Genomic DNA, 19,970 nt, shown 5'->3' with positions numbered 1-19,970 from the left:
ACAGTGACGGCGGCGCTGTACATACAGGGATAAGGATAGTATTATTACACAGCACTGACAGTGAAGGTGGCGCTGAAACATACAGGGATAAGGATAGTATTATTACATAGCAGTGACAGTGACGGCGGCGCTGTACATACAGGGTTAAGGATAGTATTATTACATAGCACTGACAGTGACGGCGGCGCTGTACATACAGCGATAAGGATAGTATTATTACATAGCACTGACAGTGACGGCGGCGCTGTACATACAGGGATAAGGTTAGTATTATTACATAGCAGTGACATTGACGGCGTCCCTGTACATACAGGGATAAGGATAGTATTATTACATAGCAGTGACAGTGACGGCGGCGCTGTAGATACAGGGATAAGGATAGTATTACATAGCACTGACAGTGACGGCGGCGCCCTGTAAAGGGCAAGTCTGTTGCAATAACAGGGGTGGAGAAAAGTACTTTCTACCCACTGACAGTGACGGCGGCGCTGTACACACAGGGATAAGGATAGTAGTACATAGCACTGACAGTGACACGGCGCTGTACATACAGGGAAAAGGATAGTGTTTGTGCTTATTAAACTTGATGAATTATCTCCTCTTGACTGTAGAATAGTGTGTAAAGCAAAGCACAATACATTGCTATGTGTAGAAGCAAAGATATACGCAATTTCACAATGTGTTCCTGGAACACTGTGAGCAACATTTTACACAACGTTAACAACACATTTGAAGCTCAATATTTCTGGGCTGAAACGGGGAAGATAGACAAAGTGTGCCCTTTAAAGGGGAAGTCTGTGGCATTAACAGGAAGGGAGAAAGAGAACTTTCTACCCATTTTTATGTTCAGCGGTAAAACGGCAAGTTTCTATGGAACTGCAGCTCGGCTTGTGACTGTGGTTATCCCGGTCACACAAAAATGCTGAAATTCGACTTATACAGTGTTTGTACCTATTAAACTTGATGAATTCTCTCCTCTTGACTGTAGAATAGTGTGTAAAGCAAAGCACAATACATTGCTATGTGTAGAAGCAAAGATATACGCGATTTCACAATGTGTTGCTAGAACAGCTGTGAGCAACTTTTTTACACAACGTTAACAACACATTTGAAGCTCAATATTTCTGGGCTAAAGCGAGGAGGATAGAAAAAGTGTGCTCTGTAAAGGGGAAGTCTGTGGCATTAACAGGAAGGGAGAAAAAGTACTTTCTACCCATTTTTAGGTTCAGCGGTAAAACGGCAAGTTTCTGTGGAACTGCAGCTCGGCTTGTGACTGTGGTTTTCCCGGTCACACAAAAATGCTGAAATTCGACTTATACAGTGTTTGTGCTTATTAAACTTGATGAATTCTCTCCTCTTGACTGTAGAATAGTGTGTAAAGCAAAGCACAATACATTGCAATGTGTAGAAGCAAAAATATACGCGATTTCACAATGTGTTCCTAGAACAGCTTCTGGGCGTATACTGGGGGGACGGGGACGACTCCCATTAACCCCTGACTATACCGGGGATACGCTTATCACAATGCCTTTCTGGTCTGTGCTGAAGCAGGGCATTCTGGCAGCCAAGTGGCTTGACCTTTATTAGTGAGCCTGGTTACCCCCTCTCGGAACCACAGACTTAGAAATCGCCAGCTCATATACAGTGCATAAAATATATTTATATATACCCTTATACACCATTTTAATAAAAAATATCACAAAATTCTTCTAAGTCCCTCGGGAAGAGTGAAAGACGCGCACGTTCATTTTCAGAGCTCCTAGACCTTCCTATAAGAAGTTAGCCAAAAAGTAGCTTCGAAAAACGCTTAGGTTAAGTTTCAGAGTTGCTTCTAATGTACCAAAGCTGGACTTAGACATAATTTCACTCTCACAACATTATGGCTGGTTGGAGAGAGTCCGAACCACAAGTACCGGGTCCATGGTTCTGGCCGTATACTGGGGGGACGGGGACGACTCCCATTAACCCCTGACTATACCGGGGATACGCTTATCACAATGCCTTTCTGGTCTGTGCTGAAGCAGGGCATTCTGGCAGCCAAGTGGCTTGACCTTTATTAGTGAGCCTGGTTACCCCCTCTCGGAACCACAGACTTAGAAATCGCCAGCTCATATACAGTGCATAAAATATATTTATATAATATATTTTTATATATACCCTTATACACCATTTTAATAAAAAATATCACAAAATTCTTCTAAGTCCCTCGGGAAGAGTGAAAGACGCGCACGTTCATTTTCAGAGCTCCTAGACCTTCTTATAAGAAGTTAGCCAAAAAGTAGCTTCGAAAAACGCTTAGGTTAAGTTTCAGAGTTGCTTCTAATGTACCAAAGCTGGACTTAGACATAATTTCACTCTCACAACATTATGGCTGGTTGGAGAGAGTCCGAACCACAAGTACCGGGTCCATGGTTCTGGCCGTATACTCGGGGGACGGGGACGACTCCCATTAACCCCTGAATATACCGGGGATACGCTTATCACAATGCCTTTCTGGTCTGTGCTGAAGCAGGGCATTCTGGCAGCCAAGTGGCTTGACCTTTATTAGTGAGCCTGGTTACCCCCTCTCGGAACCACAGACTTAGAAATCGCCAGCTCATATACAGTGCATAAAATATATTTATATATATACAGTACCCTTATACACCATTTTAATAAAAAATATCACAACATTCTTCTAAGTCCCTCGGGAAGAGTGAAAGACGCGCACGTTCATTTTCAGAGCTCCTAGACCTTCCTATAAGAAGTTAGCCAAAAAGTAGCTTCGAAAAACGCTTAGGTTAAGTTTCAGAGTTGCTTCTAATGTAACAAAGCTGGACTTAGACATAATTTCACTCTCACAACATTATGGCTGGTTGGAGACAGTCCGAACCACAAGTACCGGGTCCATGGTTCTGGGCGTATACTGGTGGGACGAGGACGACTCCCATTAACCCCTGACTATACCGGGGATACGCTTATCACAATGCCTTTCTGGTCTGTGCTGAAGCAGGGCATTCTGGCAGCCAAGTGGCTTGACCTTTATTAGTGAGCCTGGTTACCCCCTCTCGGAACCACAGACTTAGAAATCGCCAGCTCATATACAGTACAGTGCATAAAATATATTTATAATATATATTTATATATACAGTATACCCTTATACACCATTTTAATAAAAAATATCACAAAATTCTTCTAAGTCCCTCGGGAAGAGTGAAAGACGCGCACGTTCATTTTCAGAGCTCCTAGACCTTCTTATAAGAAGTTAGCCAAAAAGTAGCTTCGAAAAACGCTTAGGTTAAGTTTCAGAGGTGCTTCTAATGTACCAAAGCTGGACTTAGACATAATTTCACTCTCACAACATTATGGCTGGTTGGAGAGAGTCCGAACCACAAGTACCGGGTCCATGGTTCTGGCCGTATACTGGGGGGACGGGGACGACTCCCATTAACCCCTGACTATACCGGGGATACGCTTATCACAATGCCTTTCTGGTCTGTGCTGAAGCAGGGCATTCTGGCAGCCAAGTGGCTTGACCTTTATTAGTGAGCCTGGTTACCCCCTCTCGGAACCACAGACTTAGAAATCGCCAGCTCATATACAGTGCATAAAATATATTTATATATACCCTTATACACCATTTTAATAAAAAATATCACAAAATTCTTCTAAGTCCCTCGGGAAGAGTGAAAGACGCGCAAGTTCATTTTCAGAGCTCCTAGACCTTCCTATAAGAAGTTAGCCAAAAAGTACCTTCGAAAAACGCTTAGGTTAAGTTTCAGAGTTGCTTCTAATGTACCAAAGCTGGACTTAGACATAATTTCACTCTCACAATATTATGGCTGGTTGGAGAGAGTCCGAACCACAAGTACCGGTTCCATGGTTCTGGCCAAATACTGGGGGGACGGGGACGACTCCCATTAACCCCTGACTATACCGGGGATACGCTTATCACAATGCCTTTCTGGTCTGTGCTGAAGCAGGGCATTCTGGCAGCCAAGTGGCTTGACCTTTATTAGTGAGCCTGGTTACCCCCTCTCGGAACCACAGACTTAGAAAGCGCCAGCTCATATACAGTGCATAAAATATATTTATATAATATATTTATATATATACCCTTATACACCATTTTAATAAAAAATATCACAAAATTCTTCTAAGTCCCTCGGGAAGAGTGAAAGACGCGCACGTTCATTTTCAGAGCTCCTAGACCTTCTTATAAGAAGTTAGCCAAAAAGTAGCTTCGAAAAACGTTTAGGTTAAGTTTCAGAGTTGCTTCTAATGTACCAAAGCTGGACTTAGACATAATTTCACTCTCACAACATTATGGCTGGTTGGAGAGAGTCCGAACCACAAGTACCGGGTCCATGGTTCTGGCCGTATACTGGGGGGACGGGGACGACTCCCATTAACCCCTGACTATACCGGGGATACGCTTATCACAATGCCTTTCTGGTCTATGCTGAAGCAGGGCATTCTGGCAGCCAAGTGGCTTGACCTTTATTAGTGACCCTGGTTACCCCCTCTCGGAACCACAGACATAGAAATCGCCAGCTCATATACAGTGCATAAAATATATTTATATATATACCCTTATACACCATTTTAATAAAAAATATCACAAAATTCTTCTAAGTCCCTCGGGAAGAGTGAAAGACGCGCAAGTTCATTTTCAGAGCTCCTAGACCTTCCTATAAGAAGTTAGCCAAAAAGTAGCTTCGAAAAACGCTTAGGTTAAGTTTCAGAGTTGCTTCTAATGTACCAAAGCTGGACTTAGACATAATTTCACTCTCACAACATTATGGCTGGTTGGAGAGAGTCCGAACCACAAGTACCGGTTCCATGGTTCTGGCCAAATACTGGGGGGACGGGGACGACTCCCATTAACCCCTGACTATACCGGGGATACGCTTATCACAATGCCTTTCTGGTCTGTGCTGAAGCAGGGCATTCTGGCAGCCAAGTGGCTTGACCTTTATTAGTGAGCCTGGTTACCCCCTCTCGGAACCACAGACTTAGAAATCGCCAGCTCATATACAGTGCATAAAATATATTTATATAATATATTTATATATACAGTATACCCTTATACACCATTTTAATAAAAAATATCACAAAATTCTTCTAAGTCCCTCGGGAAGAGTGAAAGACGCGCACGTTCATTTTCAGAGCTCCTAGACCTTCTTATAAGAAGTTAGCCAAAAAGTAGCTTCGAAAAACGCTTAGGTTAAGTTTCAGAGTTGCTTCTAATGTACCAAAGCTGGACTTAGACATAATTTCACTCTCACAACATTATGGCTGGTTGGAGAGATTCCGAACCACAAGTACCGGGTCCATGGTTCTGGCCGTATACTGGGGGGACGGGGACGACTCCCATTAACCCCTGACTATACCGGGGATACGCTTATCACAATGCCTTTCTGGTCTATGCTGAAGCAGGGCATTCTGGCAGCCAAGTGGCTTGACCTTTATTAGTGACCCTGGTTACCCCCTCTCGGAACCACAGACATAGAAATCGCCAGCTCATATACAGTGCATAAAATATATTTATATATATACCCTTATACACCATTTTAATAAAAAATATCACAAAATTCTTCTAAGTCCCTCGGGAAGAGTGAAAGACGCGCACGTTCATTTTCAGAGCTCCTAGACCTTCCTATAAGAAGTTAGCCAAAAAGTAGCTTCGAAAAACGCTTAGGTTAAGTTTCAGAGTTGCTTCTAATGTACCAAAGCTGGACTTAGACATAATTTCACTCTCACAACATTATGGCTGGTTGGAGAGAGTCCGAACCACAAGTACCGGTTCCATGGTTCTGGCCAAATACTGGGGGGACGGGGACGACTCCCATTAACCCCTGACTATACCGGGGATACGCTTATCACAATGCCTTTCTGGTCTGTGCTGAAGCAGGGCATTCTGGCAGCCAAGTGGCTTGACCTTTATTAGTGAGCCTGGTTACCCCCTCTCGGAACCACAGACTTAGAAATCGCCAGCTCATATACAGTGCATAAAATATATTTATATAATATATTTATATATATACCCTTATACACCATTTTAATAAAAAATATCACAAAATTCTTCTAAGTCCCTCGGGAAGAGTGAAAGACGCGCACGTTCATTTTCAGAGCTCCTAGACCTTCTTATAAGAAGTTAGCCAAAAAGTAGCTTCGAAAAACGCTTAGGTTAAGTTTCAGAGTTGCTTCTAATGTACCAAAGCTGGACTTAGACATAATTTCACTCTCACAACATTATGGCTGGTTGGAGACAGTCCGAACCACAAGTACCGGGTCCATGGTTCTGGCCGTATACTGGGGGGACGGGGACGACTCCCATTAACCCCTGACTATACCGGGGATACGCTTATCACAATGCCTTTCTGGTCTGTGCTGAAGCAGGGCATTCTGGCAGCCAAGTGGCTTGACCTTTATTAGTGAGCCTGGTTACCCCCTCTCGGAACCACAGACTTAGAAATCGCCAGCTCATATACAGTGCATAAAATATATTTATATATACCCTTATACACCATTTTAATAAAAAATATCACAAAATTCTTCTAAGTCCCTCGGGAAGAGTGAAAGACGCGCAAGTTCATTTTCAGAGCTCCTAGACCTTCCTATAAGAAGTTAGCCAAAAAGTACCTTCGAAAAACGCTTAGGTTAAGTTTCAGAGTTGCTTCTAATGTACCAAAGCTGGACTTAGACATAATTTCACTCTCACAACATTATGGCTGGTTGGAGAGAGTCCGAACCACAAGTACCGGTTCCATGGTTCTGGCCAAATACTGGGGGGACGGGGACGACTCCCATTAACCCCTGACTATACCGGGGATACGCTTATCACAATGCCTTTCTGGTCTGTGCTGAAGCAGGGCATTCTGGCAGCCAAGTGGCTTGACCTTTATTAGTGAGCCTGGTTACCCCCTCTCGGAACCACAGACTTAGAAAGCGCCAGCTCATATACAGTGCATAAAATATATTTATATAATATATTTATATATATACCCTTATACACCATTTTAATAAAAAATATCACAAAATTCTTCTAAGTCCCTCGGGAAGAGTGAAAGACGCGCACGTTCATTTTCAGAGCTCCTAGACCTTCTTATAAGAAGTTAGCCAAAAAGTAGCTTCGAAAAACGTTTAGGTTAAGTTTCAGAGTTGCTTCTAATGTACCAAAGCTGGACTTAGACATAATTTCACTCTCACAACATTATGGCTGGTTGGAGAGAGTCCGAACCACAAGTACCGGGTCCATGGTTCTGGCCGTATACTGGGGGGACGGGGACGACTCCCATTAACCCCTGACTATACCGGGGATACGCTTATCACAATGCCTTTCTGGTCTATGCTGAAGCAGGGCATTCTGGCAGCCAAGTGGCTTGACCTTTATTAGTGACCCTGGTTACCCCCTCTCGGAACCACAGACATAGAAATCGCCAGCTCATATACAGTGCATAAAATATATTTATATATATACCCTTATACACCATTTTAATAAAAAATATCACAAAATTCTTCTAAGTCCCTCGGGAAGAGTGAAAGACGCGCAAGTTCATTTTCAGAGCTCCTAGACCTTCCTATAAGAAGTTAGCCAAAAAGTAGCTTCGAAAAACGCTTAGGTTAAGTTTCAGAGTTGCTTCTAATGTACCAAAGCTGGACTTAGACATAATTTCACTCTCACAACATTATGGCTGGTTGGAGAGAGTCCGAACCACAAGTACCGGTTCCATGGTTCTGGCCAAATACTGGGGGGACGGGGACGACTCCCATTAACCCCTGACTATACCGGGGATACGCTTATCACAATGCCTTTCTGGTCTGTGCTGAAGCAGGGCATTCTGGCAGCCAAGTGGCTTGACCTTTATTAGTGAGCCTGGTTACCCCCTCTCGGAACCACAGACTTAGAAATCGCCAGCTCATATAAAGTGCATAAAATATATTTATATAATATATTTATATATACAGTATACCCTTATACACCATTTTAATAAAAAATATCACAAAATTCTTCTAAGTCCCTCGGGAAGAGTGAAAGACGCGCACGTTCATTTTCAGAGCTCCTAGACCTTCTTATAAGAAGTTAGCCAAAAAGTAGCTTCGAAAAACGCTTAGGTTAAGTTTCAGAGGTGCTTCTAATGTACCAAAGCTGGACTTAGACATAATTTCACTCTCACAACATTATGGCTGGTTGGAGAGAGTCCGAACCACAAGTACCGGGTCCATGGTTCTGGCCGTATACTGGGGGGACGGGGACGACTCCCATTAACCCCTGACTATACCGGGGATACGCTTATCACAATGCCTTTCTGGTCTGTGCTGAAGCAGGGCATTCTGGCAGCCAAGTGGCTTGACCTTTATTAGTGAGCCTGGTTACCCCCTCTCGGAACCACAGACTTAGAAATCGCCAGCTCATATACAGTGCATAAAATATATTTATATATACCCTTATACACCATTTTAATAAAAAATATCACAAAATTCTTCTAAGTCCCTCGGGAAGAGTGAAAGACGCGCAAGTTCATTTTCAGAGCTCCTAGACCTTCCTATAAGAAGTTAGCCAAAAAGTACCTTCGAAAAACGCTTAGGTTAAGTTTCAGAGTTGCTTCTAATGTACCAAAGCTGGACTTAGACATAATTTCACTCTCACAACATTATGGCTGGTTGGAGAGAGTCCGAACCACAAGTACCGGTTCCATGGTTCTGGCCAAATACTGGGGGGACGGGGACGACTCCCATTAACCCCTGACTATACCGGGGATACGCTTATCACAATGCCTTTCTGGTCTGTGCTGAAGCAGGGCATTCTGGCAGCCAAGTGGCTTGACCTTTATTAGTGAGCCTGGTTACCCCCTCTCGGAACCACAGACTTAGAAAGCGCCAGCTCATATACAGTGCATAAAATATATTTATATAATATATTTATATATATACCCTTATACACCATTTTAATAAAAAATATCACAAAATTCTTCTAAGTCCCTCGGGAAGAGTGAAAGACGCGCACGTTCATTTTCAGAGCTCCTAGACCTTCTTATAAGAAGTTAGCCAAAAAGTAGCTTCGAAAAACGCTTAGGTTAAGTTTCAGAGTTGCTTCTAATGTACCAAAGCTGGACTTAGACATAATTTCACTCTCACAACATTATGGCTGGTTGGAGAGAGTCCGAACCACAAGTACCGGGTCCATGGTTCTGGCCGTATACTGGGGGGACGGGGACGACTCCCATTAACCCCTGACTATACCGGGGATACGCTTATCACAATGCCTTTCTGGTCTATGCTGAAGCAGGGCATTCTGGCAGCCAAGTGGCTTGACCTTTATTAGTGACCCTGGTTACCCCCTCTCGGAACCACAGACATAGAAATCGCCAGCTCATATACAGTGCATAAAATATATTTATATATATACCCTTATACACCATTTTAATAAAAAATATCACAAAATTCTTCTAAGTCCCTCGGGAAGAGTGAAAGACGCGCACGTTCATTTTCAGAGCTCCTAGACCTTCCTATAAGAAGTTAGCCAAAAAGTAGCTTCGAAAAACGCTTAGGTTAAGTTTCAGAGTTGCTTCTAATGTACCAAAGCTGGACTTAGACATAATTTCACTCTCACAACATTATGGCTGGTTGGAGAGAGTCCGAACCACAAGTACCGGTTCCATGGTTCTGGCCAAATACTGGGGGGACGGGGACGACTCCCATTAACCCCTGACTATACCGGGGATACGCTTATCACAATGCCTTTCTGGTCTGTGCTGAAGCAGGGCATTCTGGCAGCCAAGTGGCTTGACCTTTATTAGTGAGCCTGGTTACCCCCTCTCGGAACCACAGACTTAGAAATCGCCAGCTCATATACAGTGCATAAAATATATTTATGTAATATATTTATATATATACCCTTATACACCATTTTAATAAAAAATATCACAAAATTCTTCTAAGTCCCTCGGGAAGAGTGAAAGACGCGCACGTTCATTTTCAGAGCTCCTAGACCTTCTTATAAGAAGTTAGCCAAAAAGTAGCTTCGAAAAACGCTTAGGTTAAGTTTCAGAGTTGCTTCTAATGTACCAAAGCTGGACTTAGACATAATTTCACTCTCACAACATTATGGCTGGTTGGAGAGAGTCCGAACCACAAGTACCGGGTCCATGGTTCTGGCCGTATACTGGGGGGACGGGGACGACTCCCATTAACCCCTGACTATACCGGGGATACGCTTATCACAATGCCTTTCTGGTCTATGCTGAAGCAGGGCATTCTGGCAGCCAAGTGGCTTGACCTTTATTAGTGACCCTGGTTACCCCCTCTCGGAACCACAGACATAGAAATCGCCAGCTCATATACAGTGCATAAAATATATTTATATATATACCCTTATACACCATTTTAATAAAAAATATCACAAAATTCTTCTAAGTCCCTCGGGAAGAGTGAAAGACGCGCACGTTCATTTTCAGAGCTGCTAGACCTTCCTATAAGAAGTTAGCCAAAAAGTAGCTTCGAAAAACGCGTAGGTTAAGTTTCAGAGTTGCTTCTAAAGTACCAAAGCTGGACTTAGAAATAATTTCACTCTCACAACATTATGGCTGGTTGGAGACAGTCCGAACCCCAAGTACCGGGTCCATGGTTCTGGGCGTATACTGGGGGGACGGGGACGACTGCCATTAACCCCTTACTATACCAGGGATACGCTTATCACAATGCCTTTCTGGTCTGTGCTGAAGCAGGGCATTCTGGCAGCCAAGTGGCTTGACCTTTATTAGTGAGCCTAGTTACCCCCTCTCGGAACCACAGACTTAGAAATCGCCAGCTCATATACAGTGCATAAAATATATTTATATAATATATTTATATATATACCCTTATACACCATTTTAATAAAAAATATCACAAAATTCTTCTAAGTCCCTCGGGAAGAGTGAAAGACGCGCACGTTCATTTTCAGAGCTCCTAGACCTTCTTATAAGAAGTTAGCCAAAAAGTAGCTTCGAAAAACGCTTAGGTTAAGTTTCAGAGTTGCTTCTAATGTACCAAAGCTGGACTTAGACATAATTTCACTCTCACAACATTATGGCTGGTTGGAGAGAGTCCGAACCACAAGTACCGGGTCCATGGTTCTGGCCGTATACTGGGGGGACGAGGACGACTCCCATTAACCCCTGACTATACCGGGGATACGCTTATCACAATGCCTTTCTGGTCTGTGCTGAAGCAGGGCATTCTGGCAGCCAAGTGGCTTGACCTTTATTAGTGAGCCTGGTTACCCCCTCTCGGAACCACAGACTTAGAAATCGCCAGCTCATATACAGTGCATAAAATATATTTATATATATACCCTTATACACCATTTTAATAAAAAATATCACAACATTCTTCTAAGTCCCTCGGGAAGAGTGAAAGACGCGCACGTTCATTTTCAGAGCTCCTAGACCTTCCTATAAGAAGTTAGCCAAAAAGTAGCTTCGAAAAACGCTTAGGTTAAGTTTCAGAGTTGCTTCTAATGTACCAAAGCTGGACTTAGACATAATTTCACTCTCACAACATTATGGCTGGTTGGAGACAGTCCGAACCACAAATACCGGGTCCATGGTTCTGGCCGTATACTCGGGGGACGGGGACGACTCTCATTAACCCCTGAATATACCGGGGATACGCTTATCACAATGCCTTTCTGGTCTGTGCTGAAGCAGGGCATTCTGGCAGCCAAGTGGCTTGACCTTTATTAGTGAGCCTGGTTACCCCCTCTCGGAACCACAGACTTAGAAATCGCCAGCTCATATACAGTGCATAAAATATATTTATATATATACCCTTATACACCATTTTAATAAAAAAATATCACAACATTCTTCTAAGTCCCTCGGGAAGAGTGAAAGACGCGCACGTTCATTTTCAGAGCTCCTAGACCTTCCTATAAGAAGTTAGCCAAAAAGTAGCTTCGAAAAACGCTTAGGTTAAGTTTCAGAGTTGCTTCTAATGTAACAAAGCTGGACTTAGACATAATTTCACTCTCACAACATTATGGCTGGTTGGAGACAGTCCGAACCACAAGTACCGGGTCCATGGTTCTGGGCGTATACTGGGGGGACGAGGACGACTCCCATTAACCCCTGACTATACCGGGGATACGCTTATCACAATGCCTTTCTGGTCTGTGCTGAAGCAGGGCATTCTGGCAGCCAAGTGGCTTGACCTTTATTAGTGAGCCTGGTTACCCCCTCTCGGAACCACAGACTTAGAAATCGCCAGCTCATATACAGTGCATAAAATATATTTATATAATATATTTATATATATACCCTTATACACCATTTTAATAAAAAAATATCACAAAATTCTTCTAAGTCCCTCGGGAAGAGTGAAAGACGCGCACGTTCATTTTCAGAGCTCCTAGACCTTCCTATAAGAAGTTAGCCAAAAAGTAGCTTCGAAAAACGCTTAGGTTAAGTTTCAGAGGTGCTTCTAATGTACCAAAGCTGGACTTAGACATAATTTCACTCTCACAACATTATGGCTGGTTGGAGAGAGTCCGAACCACAAGTACCGGGTCCATGGTTCTGGCCGTATACTGGGGGGACGGGGACGACTCCCATTAACCCCTGACTATACCGGGGATACGCTTATCACAATGCCTTTCTGGTCTGTGCTGAAGCAGGGCATTCTGGCAGCCAAGTGGCTTGACCTTTATTAGTGAGCCTGGTTACCCCCTCTCGGAACCACAGACTTAGAAATCGCCAGCTCATATACAGTGCATAAAATATATTTATATATATACCCTTATACACCATTTTAATAAAAAATATCACAACATTCTTCTAAGTCCCTCGGGAAGAGTGAAAGACGCGCACGTTCATTTTCAGAGCTCCTAGACCTTCCTATAAGAAGTTAGCCAAAAAGTAGCTTCGAAAAACGCTTAGGTTAAGTTTCAGAGGTGCTTCTAATGTACCAAAGCTGGACTTAGACATAATTTCACTCTCACAACATTATGGCTGGTTGGAGAGAGTCCGAACCACAAGTACCGGGTCCATGGTTCTGGCCGTATACTGGGGGGACGGGGACGACTCCCATTAACCCCTGACTATACCGGGGATACGCTTATCACAATGCCTTTCTGGTCTGTGCTGAAGCAGGGCATTCTGGCAGCCAAGTGGCTTGACCTTTATTAGTGAGCCTGGTTACCCCCTCTCGGAACCACAGACTTAGAAATCGCCAGCTCATATACAGTGCATAAAATATATTTATATATATACCCTTATACACCATTTTAATAAAAAATATCACAACATTCTTCTAAGTCCCTCGGGAAGAGTGAAAGACGCGCACGTTCATTTTCAGAGCTCCTAGACCTTCCTATAAGAAGTTAGCCAAAAAGTAGCTTCGAAAAACGCTTAGGTTAAGTTTCAGAGTTGCTTCTAATGTACCAAAGCTGGACTTAGACATAATTTCACTCTCACAACATTATGGCTGGTTGGAGACAGTCCGAACCACAAGTACCGGGTCCATGGTTCTGGGCGTATACTGGGGGGACGAGGACGACTCCCATTAACCCCTGACTATACCGGGGATACGCTTATCACAATGCCTTTCTGGTCTGTGCTGAAGCAGGGCATTCTGGCAGCCAAGTGGCTTGACCTTTATTAGTGAGCCTGGTTACCCCCTCTCGGAACCACAGACTTAGAAATCGCCAGCTCATATACAGTGCATAAAATATATTTATATAATATATTTATATATATACCCTTATACACCATTTTAATAAAAAATATCACAAAATTCTTCTAAGTCCCTCGGGAAGAGTGAAAGACGCGCACGTTCATTTTCAGAGCTCCTAGACCTTCTTATAAGAAGTTAGCCAAAAAGTAGCTTCGAAAAACGCTTAGGTTAAGTTTCAGAGTTGCTTCTAATGTACCAAAGCTGGACTTAGACATAATTTCACTCTCACAACATTATGGCTCGTTGGAGAGAGTCCGAACCACAAGTACCGGGTCCATGGTTCTGGCCGTATACTGGGGGGACGGGGACGACTCCCATTAACCCCTGACTATACCGGGGATACGCTTATCACAATGCCTTTCTGGTCTGTGCTGAAGCAGGGCATTCTGGCAGCCAAGTGGCTTGACCTTTATTAGTGAGCCTGGTTACCCCCTCTCGGAACCACAGACTTAGAAATCGCCAGCTCATATACAGTGCATAAAATATATTTATATAATATATTTATATATATACCCTTATACACCATTTTAATAAAAAATATCACAAAATTCTTCTAAGTCCCTCGGGAAGAGTGAAAGACGCGCACGTTCATTTTCAGAGCTCCTAGACCTTCTTATAAGAAGTTAGCCAAAAAGTAGCTTCGAAAAACGCTTAGGTTAAGTTTCAGAGTTGCTTCTAATGTACCAAAGCTGGACTTAGACATAATTTCACTCTCACAACATTATGGCTGGTTGGAGAGAGTCCGAACCACAAGTACCGGGTCCATGGTTCTGGCCGTATACTGGGGGGACGGGGACGACTCCCATTAACCCCTGACTATACCGGGGATACGCTTATCACAATGCCTTTCTGGTCTGTGCTGAAGCAGGGCATTCTGGCAGCCAAGTGGCTTGACCTTTATTAGTGACCCTGGTTACCCCCTCTCGGAACCACAGACTTAGAAATCGCCAGCTCATATACAGTGCATAAAATATATTTATATAATATATTTATATATATACCCTTATACACCATTTTAATAAAAAATATCACAAAATTCTTCTAAGTCCCTCGGGAAGAGTGAAAGACGCGCACGTTCATTTTCAGAGCTCCTAGACCTTCTTATAAGAAGTTAGCCAAAAAGTAGCTTCGAAAAACGCTTAGGTTAAGTTACAGAGTTGCTTCTAATGTACCAAAGCTGGACTTAGACATAATTTCACTCTCACAACATTATGGCTGGTTGGAGAGAGTCCGAACCACAAGTACCGGGTCCATGGTTCTGGCCGTATACTGGGGGGACGGGGACGACTCCCATTAACCCCTGACTATACCGGGGATACGCTTATCACAATGCCTTTCTGGTCTGTGCTGAAGCAGGGCATTCTGGCAGCCAAGTGGCTTGACCTTTATTAGTGAGCCTGGTTACCCCCTCTCGGAACCACAGACTTAGAAATCGCCAGCTCATATACAGTGCATAAAATATATTTATATATATACCCTTATACACCATTTTAATAAAAAATATCAGAACATTCTTCTAAGTCCCTCGGGAAGAGTGAAAGACGCGCACGTTCATTTTCAGAGCTCCTAGACCTTACTACTGTATAAGAAGTTAGCCAAAAAGTAGCTTCGAAAAACGCTTAGGTTAAGTCTCAGAGTTGCTTCTAATGTACCAAAGCTGGACTTAGACATAATTTCACTCTCACAACATTATGGCTGGTTGGAGAGAGTCCGAACCACAAGTACCGGGTCCATGGTTCTGGCCGTATACTCGGGGGACGGGGACGACTCCCATTAACCCCTGAATATACCGGGGATACGCTTATCACAATGCCTTTCTGGTCTGTGCTGATGCAGGGCATTCTGGCAGCCAAGTGGCTTGACCTTTATTAGTGAGCCTGGTTACCCCCTCTCGGAACCACAGACTTAGAAATCGCCAGCTCATATACAGTGCATAAAATATATTTATATATATACCCTTATACACCATTTTAATAAAAAATATCACAACATTCTTCTAAGTCCCTCGGGAAGAGTGAAAGACGCGCACGTTCATTTTGAGAGCTCCTAGACCTTCCTACTGTATAAGAAGTTAGCCAAAAAGTAGCTTCGAAAAACGCTTAGGTTAAGTTTCAGAGTTGCTTCTAATGTACCAAAGCTGGACTTAGACATAATTTCACTCTCACAACATTATGGCTGGTTGGAGAGAGTCCGAACCACAAGTACCGGGTCCATGGTTCTGGCCGTATACTCTGGGGACGGGGACGACTCCCATTAACCCCTGAATATACCGGGGATACGCTTATCACAATGCCTTTCTGGTCTGTGCTGAAGCAGGGCATTCTGGCAGCCAAGTGGCTTGACCTTTATTAGTGAGCCTGGTTACCCCCTCTCGGAACCACAGACTTAGAAATCGCCAGCTCATATACAGTGCATAAAATATATTTATATAATATATTTATATATATACCCTTATACACCATTTTAATAAAAAATATCACAAAATTCTTCTAAGTCCCTCGGGAAGAGTGAAAGACGCGCACGTTCATTTTCAGAGCTCCTAGACCTTCTTATAAGAAGTTAGCCAAAAAGTAGCTTCGAAAAACGCTTAGGTTAAGTTTCAGAGTTGCTTCTAATGTACCAAAGCTGGACTTAGACATAATTTCACTCTCACAACATTATGGCTGGTTGGAGAGAGTCCGAACCACAAGTACCGGGTCCATGGTTCTGGCCGTATACTCTGGGGACGGGGACGACTCCCATTAACCCCTGAATATACCGGGGATACGCTTATCACAATGCCTTTCTGGTCTGTGCTGAAGCAGGGCATTCTGGCAGCCAAGTGGCTTGACCTTTATTAGTGAGCCTGGTTACCCCCTCTCGGAACCACAGACTTAGAAATCGCCAGCTCATATACAGTGCATAAAATATATTTATATAATATATTTATATATATACCCTTATACACCATTTTAATAAAAAATATCACAAAATTCTTCTAAGTCCCTCGGGAAGAGTGAAAGACGCGCACGTTCATTTACAGAGCTCCTAGACCTTCTTATAAGAAGTTAGCCAAAAAGTAGCTTCGAAAAACGCTTAGGTTAAGTTTCAGAGTTGCTTCTAATGTACCAAAGCTGGACTTAGACATAATTTCACTCTCACAACATTATGGCTGGTTGGAGAGAGTCCGAACCACAAGTACCGGGTCCATGGTTCTGGCCGTATACTGGGGGGACGGGGACGACTCCCATTAACCCCTGACTATACCGGGGATACGCTTATCACAATGCCTTTCTGGTCTGTGCTGAAGCAGGGCATTCTGGCAGCCAAGTGGCTTGACCTTTATTAGTGACCCTGGTTACCCCCTCTCGGAACCACAGACTTAGAAATCGCCAGCTCATATACAGTGCATAAAATATATTTATATAATATATTTATATATATACCCTTATACACCATTTTAATAAAAAATATCACAAAATTCTTCTAAGTCCCTCGGGAAGAGTGAAAGACGCGCACGTTCATTTTCAGAGCTCCTAGACCTTCTTATAAGAAGTTAGCCAAAAAGTAGCTTCGAAAAACGCTTAGGTTAAGTTACAGAGTTGCTTCTAATGTACCAAAGCTGGACTTAGACATAATTTCACTCTCACAACATTATGGCTGGTTGGAGAGAGTCCGAACCACAAGTACCGGGTCCATGGTTCTGGCCGTATACTGGGGGGACGGGGACGACTCCCATTAACCCCTGACTATACCGGGGATACGCTTATCACAATGCCTTTCTGGTCTGTGCTGAAGCAGGGCATTCTGGCAGCCAAGTGGCTTGACCTTTATTAGTGAGCCTGGTTACCCCCTCTCGGAACCACAGACTTAGAAATCGCCAGCTCATATACAGTGCATAAAATATATTTATATATATACCCTTATACACCATTTTAATAAAAAATATCACAACATTCTTCTAAGTCCCTCGGGAAGAGTGAAAGACGCGCACGTTCATTTTCAGAGCTCCTAGACCTTCCTATAAGAAGTTAGCCAAAAAGTAGCTTCGAAAAACGCTTAGGTTAAGTTTCAGAGTTGCTTCTAATGTACCAAAGCTGGACTTAGACATAATTTCACTCTCACAACATTATGGCTGGTTGGAGAGAGTCCGAACCACAAGTACCGGGTCCATGGTTCTGGCCGTATACTCGGGGGACGGGGACGACTCCCATTAACCCCTGAATATACCGGGGATACGCTTATCACAATGCCTTTCTGGTCTGTGCTGATGCAGGGCATTCTGGCAGCCAAGTGGCTTGACCTTTATTAGTGAGCCTGGTTACCCCCTCTCGGAACCACAGACTTAGAAATCGCCAGCTCATATACAGTGCATAAAATATATTTATATATATACCCTTATACACCATTTTAATAAAAAATATCACAACATTCTTCTAAGTCCCTCGGGAAGAGTGAAAGACGCGCACGTTCATTTTGAGAGCTCCTAGACCTTCCTATAAGAAGTTAGCCAAAAAGTAGCTTCGAAAAACGCTTAGGTTAAGTTTCAGAGTTGCTTCTAATGTACCAAAGCTGGACTTAGACATAATTTCACTCTCACAACATTATGGCTGGTTGGAGAGAGTCCGAACCACAAGTACCGGGTCCATGGTTCTGGCCGTATACTCGGGGGACGGGGACGACTCCCATTAACCCCTGAATATACCGGGGATACGCTTATCACAATGCCTTTCTGGTCTGTGCTGAAGCAGGGCATTCTGGCAGCCAAGTGGCTTGACCTTTATTAGTGAGCCTGGTTACCCCCTCTCGGAACCACAGACTTAGAAATCGCCAGCTCATATACAGTGCATAAAATATATTTATATATATACCCTTATACACCATTTTAATAAAAAATATCACAACATTCTTCTAAGTCCCTCGGGAAGAGAGAAAGACGCGCACGTTCATTTTGAGAGCTCCTAGACCTTCCTATAAGAAGTTAGCCAAAAAGTAGCTTCGAAAAACGCTTAGGTTAAGTTTCAGAGTTGCTTCTAATGTACCAAAGCTGGACTTAGACATAATTTCACTCTCACAACATTATGGCTGGTTGGAGAGAGTCCGAACCACAAGTACCGGGTCCATGGTTCTGGCCGTATACTGGGGGGACGGGGACGACTCCCATTAACCCCTGACTATACCGGGGATACGCTTATCACAATGCCTTTCTGGTCTGTGCTGAAGCAGGGCATTCTGGCAGCCAAGTGGCTTGACCTTTATTAGTGAGCCTGGTTACCCCCTCTCGGAACCACAGACTTAGAAATCGCCAGCTCATATACAGTGCATAAAATATATTTATATATATACCCTTATACACCATTTTAATAAAAAATATCACAACATTCTTCTAAGTCCCTCGGGAAGAGTGAAAGACGCGCACGTTCATTTTCAGAGCTCCTAGACCTTCCTATAAGAAGTTAGCCAAAAAGTAGCTTCGAAAAACGCTTAGGTTAAGTTTCAGAGTTGCTTCTAATGTACCAAAGCTGGACTTAGACATAATTTCACTCTCACAACATTATGGCTGGTTGGAGAGAGTCCGAACCACAAGTACCGGGTCCATGGTTCTGGCCGTATACTCGGGGGACGGGGACGACTCCCATTAACCCCTGAATATACCGGGGATACGCTTATCACAATGCCTTTCTGGTCTGTGCTGATGCAGGGCATTCTGGCAGCCAAGTGGCTTGACCTTTATTAGTGAGCCTGGTTACCCCCTCTCGGAACCACAGACTTAGAAATCGCCAGCTCATATACAGTGCATAAAATATATTTATATATATACCCTTATACACCATTTTAATAAAAAATATCACAACATTCTTCTAAGTCCCTCGGGAAGAGTGAAAGACGCGCACGTTCATTTTGAGAGCTCCTAGACCTTCCTATAAGAAGTTAGCCAAAAAGTAGCTTCGAAAAACGCTTAGGTTAAGTTTCAGAGTTGCTTCTAATGTACCAAAGCTGGACTTAGACATAATTTCACTCTCACAACATTATGGCTGGTTGGAGAGAGTCCGAACCACAAGTACCGGGTCCATGGTTCTGGCCGTATACTCGGGGGACGGGGACGACTCCCATTAACCCCTGAATATACCGGGGATACGCTTATCACAATGCCTTTCTGGTCTGTGCTGAAGCAGGGCATTCTGGCAGCCAAGTGGCTTGACCTTTATTAGTGAGCCTGGTTACCCCCTCTCGGAACCACAGACTTAGAAATCGCCAGCTCATATACAGTGCATAAAATATATTTATATATATA

This window comes from Ascaphus truei, chromosome 11 (assembly GCF_040206685.1).
Source record: "Ascaphus truei isolate aAscTru1 chromosome 11, aAscTru1.hap1, whole genome shotgun sequence".
Lineage (NCBI taxonomy): Eukaryota > Metazoa > Chordata > Amphibia > Anura > Ascaphidae > Ascaphus > Ascaphus truei.
This window is presented reverse-complemented; position numbering follows the sequence as displayed.